The sequence below is a fragment of the Gossypium hirsutum genome, chromosome D06, assembly GCF_007990345.1.
Source record: "Gossypium hirsutum isolate 1008001.06 chromosome D06, Gossypium_hirsutum_v2.1, whole genome shotgun sequence".
In the NCBI taxonomy this organism is placed as follows: Eukaryota; Viridiplantae; Streptophyta; class Magnoliopsida; order Malvales; family Malvaceae; genus Gossypium; species Gossypium hirsutum.
This window is the reverse complement of record NC_053442.1, coordinates 15,904,547-15,914,851: the sequence shown is the minus strand read 5'-3', so window position 1 is coordinate 15,914,851 and position 10,305 is coordinate 15,904,547.

The window sequence follows — 10,305 nt, the reverse complement described above, 5'->3', positions numbered from 1 at the left end:
ATACCAATCTGATCTTTCACATGTGATTAGTCCGTTAGAAATTGAAATTAAATTTGATATGTCATATGAAGAAGAACCGATTCGTACTTTGGCTCGTGAAGTTAAAGAGTTACGAAACAAGAGAATTCCATTAGTTAAAGTACTGTGGCTTAAACACGGAGTCGAAGAAACAACTAGGGAACCTGAGGATACAATAAAATAGCGTTATCCAAACCTATTCACCCGTAAGATTTTCGGGGACGAAAATCCCTAAGGGGGGAGAGTTGTAACAGCCTGATTTTTTACCCTAATCAGAACAGTGGTTTCGGGACCACAAATCCGAGTCTAAAAAAATATTTTAGTATTATTTTCTGTGTCTGTGATATTTGAATTTGATTGTGTGAAATTTTCGTAAATTAATTTGACTATTTGTGTGTTTAATTTGATAAAAGGACTTAATTGCGTAAAATGTAAAAGTGGCTAGTTAATTGTTAAAGTACTTTATTGCTATGGTTTTTTCTAATGTGGGGTCCTTATGTTGATATTATACCAAATAAATTATGAGTGGACTATTATAGACAAATGTTAGTGAATTTTAAATGAACAAATAAAAGTTAAAATAGTAAATTAGGTATTTATATGTATTAAATAAAATAAAACATGAAAGTGGCCATGCATTTGGCTTTGTTTTGCCGAAAATTGAAGAACAAAGAACACCTTTGGTGTTTTAAACATTCGGCAGTTAGGAAGCTAAAATTTGGTATGTATTTTGCTTGGCTTTTGATAATTTTTACGTTTCTGAGATCGTTGCTTAGTATACTTTAAAACCCATGTCTTAATTTTGTGAATTGTGGATAATTTTGAAATGTGCCATTGATGAATGCTTGAGTTTTATGATGTTAATAGGTGGAAAATAAATATATGTTGTTAGATTTTCATGTTATAATTAGTAATTTTTGATAAAAATGTGTATGAAGGACTAAATTAAGAAAATATTAAATTGAGGGACTAGAATGTGAAATAAATGACATGCAAGGACCTATATGATATTAGGAGTATTCGGCCATACTATAGTAAAATTAATTTGGAATATTTTGTGTTTTGTGCAAAAAAAGGACTAAATTATGAAAAATGTAAAATGTTAGGGGCAAAATTGTAATTTTCCCATTTATGTGAACTTAGGCTAAATTTGATGGAATAATGTTTAAATAAGTTTAATTTGAATTTATTTAGATCAAGAATTAAAGAAGTCGAATTTCGATCGGGGAAAAACAAAAGTAGTCGAATAGTCGAACGTCTCCGTCTATATCCGAGGTAAGTCTATTAGCTATTTAATGATATTAAATTAGTATATATTTATGTATATCGATTGTAGTTGTTGTTGAGCTTTAATTTGAAGTAATTTTATTGAATAAATTAGAATTATAAATGGTATATATATGTGTATAAAGTGTTAGAATATATATATGCTTATATAAATTTTTGAATTAAGTTAAAGTAGGAATTCTATAAAAGCATATATATTTATATATGTATCTATATGAATATGTTCTGAATTTAATTGATTGTTTGAAGGTTATATATATATATATACACATAAGATTCGAATATGAGAAAATAAACACATGCATAAATACTTGCTTTGATAAAAGGTACGTATTATACTCATGTATACATGGATTTTCGAATATACATATATATATGTAAAAAAAAAAACTTTGGGTTTGATTAGTGATATGTATATTGTAATTGTATAGGTAAATTTTTTAAATAAGGTGATTATATGTGAGATGGAACATTTATATATATAATTAAGTATTGATTATGTTATAAGATATGAATGTTAAGCATGTATATATAATTTTGAATATGTATGGATGTACGTAAATATGTTTTCATATTGAGCTTAGATACAAATATATATACATATATATATTATGCTTGAATAGGTGTGTATACATAAGTACATGTAAATTATTTGTATTAAATTTAGTTAAGTATATTTATATATACATGAATAAGTTGTGAACTTAGGTAAAGGCAAAAATGTGTATATATATAAAAATTCGTATAGGTTCGAATATAAATAAACATACTTGTATGGGCTTTTAATTTTTATTTAAAAGGTATAAATGTTAAATATGTATACGGGAGTTTGAACATATATCTATATGTACATTTGTGTACAAGTTTTTAGATTGAATTAAAGACATAAAAGTTTATGTTTTTATAAATGAGGTTCGAATATATATTTATATGATTATAAGTTATTAGTACTTGATTTGGATTGAAAATATGATTTGCAAACTCATTTATGTTTGAGCATGGACTACGGTGAATATGTATTTGCTGTTAATAAATATTTGAGGAATTATTCTGTATATGAGAAATTGAGATTTTCAGGTTTTAAAACCTAGCAGGCTAAGTGCCGGTGATCTAAATCAGGCTATAAGCCTAGCAGGCTAAGTGCCGGTGATTTGAACCAGGCTATAAGCCTAGCAGGCTAAGTGCTGGTGATCTGAATCAGGCTATAAGCCTAGCAGGCTAAGTGCTGGTGAACTGGATTAGGCTATAAGCCTAGCAGGCTAAATGCTGGTGATCTGAATTAGGCTTTAAGCCTAACAAGCTAAGTGCCAGTGAATCTGTTTATATTAAGTGATTATTTGCATTGGGTATATATGATTTTGGTTATATGAAATGAATAAATATATGAACATTTGTTTCTAAGTATTTGATGAGCATATAAACGTTCGAATCTTTGTGTTTAGTGAGTATATATATATGTTGGTTATCATGAAATTGTTGGATATATATATGTGTATGCACTCGACATATGTGGATTATAGTACAAATATATATGTGCATTCGGCACATGTGGTTGATAAGAATAAGTATATGCTTTTGGCATATGTATTTGAATAATATATATATGCATTCGATGAAGTGCAAGCGATAAGTACATATATGCATTTAGATATATGCAGGTGATAAATACATATATACATTTAGTTATAATAAGTGTATATACATTTGGAGCTAATATTTGTTAAGCATATATGTATATAAGCATTCGGTTATTCATGTTTATGGTGAATTTACATTCGGTTTTAAGAGTTGATAATTAAGTATGCTTTTGACTATATGTAATAGTTAACATATATAGTATTTGCGAATTCATTAAGTATATCAGGAAATTACATAATTATTTTTATAATTTCTGTTATGCTATAGACTTACTACGCATAAAAGCTTACTTTGTTTGTTCATGTCTTTCTGATTTTTAGACTTAAGATCTAGCTTCAAGCTCGGGGATCGTCAGCAAGTTCATCACTCTATCTACTGTCTCGGTATTAAACTGTTTAAAATTTAACTTTGGCATGTACATGCTAGATAATTGTTTTGGAAAGTCGTACTTTGATATATTGTATATGAAATTAATAGCCATACGAAAATGGCTTATTTTCTTATGGTTTAACGGGATCAAAATGTTATGTTTTGCTTTAAAAAGGTTAAAGTAGAATTTATATACTTACTTAAAATTTGGCTAAGCTTAATATATTTCCATTTATATATATACAATGCTTATATTTTGATTTAGAAATAGTTGATTTAAACATGTATTCAAACGAATTGCATATCAATGTTAAATTCTTGAATTCTATTGAACGTTTGTATTGAGGTATGTTTTGTTCAGTAATGCCTCGTAACCCTAGTCCGGCGACGGATAAGGGTTAGGGGGTGTTACAGATAGGGACACAATCCAGGCAAATAGATTCTATTATAATAAATTATTGAAGTGAAAATTGATGCTAGCTTACTTTTAATTTCTCCGATAGTATAGTTTATGGTTGACAAGGGACAAGATTGGTACATTTTCTTCGTATAGGAACCATTTGTTGACAAGGGAGCATCTTGTTTATATGGTAAATTTTTTTGATAAGGATGCATTTTGAGGATATTGCGGAATCAGATTTACTTTTGATGTAATTTCTTGACATTTTGTTTCTTTTTTGTTCGTTTTTGAATTATGGTTTAATTGAGGTTTAAAATCCATACAAAATTGTAATTAAATAATGTTTGCGTTTGAAGATGGCATATTGCATCTTTTGTCTCTTGTTCATGTAATTAAATATTGCGATTTGTTACGATCTTTGCATCATTATTGCATATGGGGCAGCGAGATTGTCTCAGGGACATATATTCTATTGATTAGACCTAGACTCAAACTGGTTGTTTCCCTTATGCAATAGCGATTGTAGTTGCCAATACATGTTCTTGTGAAGGAGCTCATATACCTCCAACCACACCACAAAATTGAGTTGTTTGTGGGTTTCCATGGTTGTGGAGAAGTGATTTAATTTTGACTAAAGAAATAAATGTGTATGACAAATGCCAATTTCATAAACGAAAGGGCTACATGGCAAACATATGTTAGCTCTTTATCATATCTAAAGCCACCTAGTTCCATGCATAGTAAATGTGTGACAATTGTTTGCAAAGGAAAGAAAACCATCACTTAAGCTTGGTTGAAAACAAAACTCACCAAAAAGATACAATTTTCTAAAACCTAATTTTTTCATTAAAAGTGCTATGTGTTTACATAAGATCTCTTATTGTAACAACCTATTTTTTAGTGGTGTTAGAATAGTGGTTTCGAGACCGTAAATATTACAATTTAATATTTACGAGTTAAATATAATATTATAATAAAATTTGATATGATAATTTATGTTATTTGATTTGATAGTTAAGTTCAAGTGATAAATCCTTAAAGTCAAGTGGTTTTGGAAAATGAGATTTCAGGACCTCACTTCTATAAACTGAGCCCGTAAATTAAATATTTACGGAGTGTTATTAGGGTTATATTAAAATTTGGTGAAGACATTTTAACATTTACATAGTTAATTAATTAAAAAGAACTAAATCGTAAAAGCTACAAAAGTTCATTTCTATTAATTAAAGATGTCAAATGGCTAAGGAAAGTTAAATAAATGGCATTGTTAGGTAAATATACCCCAAGTTTTGGTAGTGGATAGTTATGGGTAAAGTATTGATGAATTTAAAAGTTTAGGTAAAGGTCATTTTGGTAACTTAATTACTAATCATAAAATAAAATAAAATAAAATCATCATCTTCTTTATTTCAACAAAGGGCTGGCCGAAGAACACCATTTTTGTTCTTGGAGGTTTCGACCAAAGATGTTTCATGGTACATGGTATGTAATTTTGTCCCGTTTTTAGTGATTTTTATGTTTTTGAGCTCGTTTTAGCTTAATCTAGCTAGCCCGGGGGTTAATTTGTAAATTTTTTAAATGTCATAAATTATTTCATGGTTGAATTTGATATGTTTTTGAATTTTATGGTATATTGTTAAGCTTGCTTATTAAATAGAAATATTTTGTTAAGTAATTTTTGATGATTTTCAGGTTTAGGGACTTATTTATGAAAAGGGTAAAATTCAAGGAAAATATTATAAATTGTTGATAAATATGGGCTGTTATAAGATTTGGTAAAAATTGGCTAGCATGATTTATGGTTAAAAATGGTGAAACTGCAAGTTTCGGGTTTAGAGACTAAATTGCGTAAAATGTAAACTTTAAGGGAAATTTCGTAAATTCATTATTAGGGGTTGTAAGCTAAATTGATTATTTTAAATGTTGGACTAGGATTAATTGCATAAAAATATTTATTTAGATCAAGAAACGACCCAAGCAGGCACTAATCGTGGAAAAACTCAAAATAGCGTATTAGTCGTTGGATCATGTTAGGGAATTGTTTTGGTACAAGTAAGTTTGTTTAAGGACTAAATTACCATGTAATGTTTTGATTGTAATGGTAATAAACACTTATGTTATAAATAGATTAGATTAGTAGTTGTAATATTTTGATAAATGGAACAAAATGAACTAAATTATCGTGTGAATCACACGGCCAAGGGACACACCCATGTCTGAGGCCGTGTGGACATTCGAAATAGGGCACATGATTGTGTCCCAGCCCGTGTCTGAACCCATGTAACACTCTGACTTGGGTCACACGGCCAAGTCACACACCTGTGTGCTAGGCTGGGTGTAGGTGCAGGTGTGCCAGGCCGTGTGAAAATTCCTGAGCATTATGTTTTAAATTTTAAAGATGCGGAAGGCACACAGCCAAAACACACGCCCATGTAGTAGGCCTAGTGTTACACACGGCTGAGACACACACCCGTGTCTCTGCCCGTGTAGACGAAATAAGGTCATTTCCAAGCCATATTTCTCACCCATTTGGTCTTCCACCTACACTAACATTTTAACACATTCAAAAGCCAATCCAAGACATTTAAACTAACCAAAATCAAGTCATAAACATGTCATATATCCTCATTCCGAAATTTACCATATTAATGAAAATATCTATTTGCTTACTTATACCAACTATACTATCTCATCTCATACATCAATATGCCTATAACTTATCCATCATTCAACCACAACAAACATGAAGAAGCCATACATATATATACTTAACAAAAGTATGTCCAACTCAAGCCATTCCAATGGCTATTTATAACCAAAACACATATTTGCCATCAATGGCCCAATTGAACCTATACATGCCATTATACCAAAATTTAGTTCGTTACATAAACAAAATTGAGCCGAATGATAGTGTGATATGCTCCGACCAGCTTCCAACCACTTCGAGCTTCCGAATTACTATAAAACAAAAAATAATATAGAGTAAGCATATTATGCTTAGTAATGTTGTATAATGGGAAATTAACTTACCATTTATTTATATTTAAAGTAAGCATGCAAAATTCATCTAAAATAATTTGGCAATTTGCCTAAACATATATAATCTCAAGAAACATGTTAGTCACGTACTTCATGTGAATATCAAGCATCAAAGATGAGTTCATCATGTAAAAGTTTTCAAATACATATGCTTTCCACATTATATATATCCATATAACATGTACATTTCCATATTAATTCATCTCAAATTTAGATTATTCCATGTCAGACCTTTGCCCGTTGAATTTATTAGAAATATCGATGGATACACAAGTAGTACACTTGAAGTGTACAAACTATAATTCGTCAATTCATATTTGGGAATGCTCGTTAAAGTACGTAATCAGGAAGCCTTCTCTCAAGCCATATAACAGGAAGCTCATGTGAGCCATATAACAGGAAGCTAATCTGGGCTGTATAACAGAAAGCTCATAAGAGCCATTATCAGGAAAATTATGTGAGTCAACAATAGGTAGCTTTGAAGAGCCATTAACGGGAAGCTCCGGATAGCTATAAGTTCAAGCGAGCCATATCGGGAAGCTTCGGAGAGCCATTAATCATGAAGCTCACAAAGAGCCTTGAATCGGGAAGCTCACGAAGAGCCATATAACGGGACGTTCATAAGAGCTCACATATGCAGGACCACAACCAATACGAAAAATCTTGTATCCATCGAATTTCATATATTCAAACGGGACTTTATACTTATTGATCATTATCGGATATGTGAATACTTTCATATACATGATAATAATACAAACACATTCATACAATTCAATTAACACATATAAATTCTCAATTTAGTTACACGAACTTACCTCGACAATGTTCATGAACTTGTATGCTACTAATCCGTTACTTTTTTCTTTACCTCCATCTAGCTCTGTATTTGGTCTATTTGGTTCTATATGAGTAAATTTAGCTTAATTTAATACAATTCATATTCAATTCAATTCACATCTTAGGCAAAATTACCATTTTGCCCCTATAATTTTAATTAATGACAATTTCATCCCTAGGCTCAGAAAATGAAATTCATGCAATTTAATCCTTATTCCAAGCCCAACCAATTTTTACATGTAACATTTACAGCCCATGTAATTCATAAAATTCAAAATTTTTCCATGAAATTTACATCTTTACAATTTAGTCCCTAAATCACAATTTCATCAAAATTTACTTTACAAAAGTTGTTTATCTATCAACAACCTTTCATTTTCTACCATAAATTTCATAATTCATGCATATTCATCCATGGAAAAACTTTAATACTTTGATAAATTTACAAATTAATCCCTGAGATAGCTAAATTAAGCTATTATGATCTCGAAAATATAAAAATTACAAAAAACGAGACAATATTACTTACCCTATTAAGCCAAGTAAGCTTGCTTGAATTATTTTCTCTTAGCTAGGGTTTCCATGTAAATATTTTGAGAAAGATGATGAAAAAGATGATATTTTCATTATTTAATTACTTATCATCTTTTATTATTTTTACTTTCCTATTTAGTCCTTTTCTTTAAGTAATTTTCCATGGATGAATCATCATACTTATCTACTAACTCCTCTTAATGTTCTATTTGCCATATAAGGACCTCCAATTTTGAATTCCATAGCTATTTGATACTTATAGCTACTAGAACTCAACTTTTGCATTTTATGCAATTTGGTCATTTCCATCAAATTAAACATTAAACCGGTAAAATTTTCTTAACAAAATTTTTATACGATATTCTTATCATATGGTAAACCATAAAATAATTTTAAAATAATTTTTCTTATAGACTTAAATTTATGGTCCCAAAACCACTGTTCCGATTTCACTGAAAACGAGCTGTTACAGTTTGAAATGTGAAAGGTGATAAAAATGAAAGTATATAGTATATGATGAAAATGATTGATGAATTTGAAAAGCTTGATATGTTATATGCCTTATTTTGTTGAATTTATATGTGCATTACTTCACCTACTAATCTTGTGAGGTGTTGTGTTTAGGAAAAAAGAAACTTGGCCTATGACTAAAAGGAATTATTCATAGTTGTTTAATTAATGCGTTTGGTATGTTTAAGTTCCTTTATACGAGCTTCTAAGCACTAGTTGCATATATAGTTGTTTTCCTTGTTTTGTACATCATCGGAAGGCTCGATCGGTTGAAATTTTTGTTGGAGCACAATCACACTATCCATTGACTATTTTAGTAGCTTTTGAATAATTTGGGCTAATGGTTATAAATGACATGTATAGGGTTGTATGTTAAATTGGTATGCCTTAATACCTTTTGTTAATAGTTGTGCATGGTCTTTTGGAATTAGGAAAGAAATGGTTGATTGATATGTGTTTGGATGGTTGAACTGGTATGTTTGTAACAACCCGGTTTTAGCTAAATCAGGACAGTGGTTTCAGAACCACAAATCTGAGGTCATAAAATTATTTTAATATTATTTTTGGTATTTATAGTATGTTATTTGATATGTGTGAAAATTTCGTGATTTAATTTTACCGATTGGTTAGTTAATTTGATAAAAGGACTAAATCGCATAAAATGCAATAGTGGCTTTCTAGTTGTTAAAGTACTTATCTGCTATGATTTCTTGATTTTAAAGTCCTTAAAATGAAATTAGGCCATTGAATATATGAGTGGACCATATTGGGCATGCATTATATGGTTTTCAAATTAAATTATAAAGGTTAATTTGGTAAATGATTAATAAATGGTTAATAAAATAAAAAATAAAGTAAAAACACATGCAGATTCATCTAGTTTGGGCGAAAATCAAAGAAAAAGAAAACATTGGAAAGCTTTAAGGTTCGGCACACTTGGAAGCTTGATTTAGGTATGTTTTGAGCTCGATTTTTTGATGATTTTTATGTTTTTGAGATCGTTGTTTCGTATTCTAGCTAGCCCATGCCTTAATTTTTGGATTGGTTGATGAATTTGTGAGTTTCCATTGATGATATCTTGATGTTTTTGTTTTTTAATGTTGAAAAATAAATATTTGATGTTAAATTATCATGTTTTACTAAGTGATTTTTGATAAAAATGCTTATTAAGGATTAAATTATGAAATTTGTAAATTGAAGGGTTAAAATGTGAAATAAATGGAATGAATGGGCTACTAGGGACCTAAGGAATATTCGGCCAAACATGGGTTAAATGAAATTTTGAGTATTTTGTGTTGTTTTGAAATAGGGACTAAATTGTGAAAAAGTGAAATGTTAGGGGCTAAAGTGTAAATGCCCATTTATGTGTTTTTGAATGAAATTTAATGAATATGTCTTTAAATAAGTTAAATTTGAATTTATTTAGATCAAGAAAGGAAGAAATCAGATTTGGATTGGGGGAAGTCGAAAGTTGTTGAATAGTCATTCTGATCCGTTCGTTTCCAAATGAGGTAAGTTCATAAGTAAATAAATGTTCTTAAATTCAATTGTATATACAAATATATATGTTGCTGAATTGAACTGAGCATGGGATGATCTGTTTCGAGCTTGAATTAATTGAATTACGACGCCTGAAAACCCCGTACGAACCATTGGAATAGTATAGG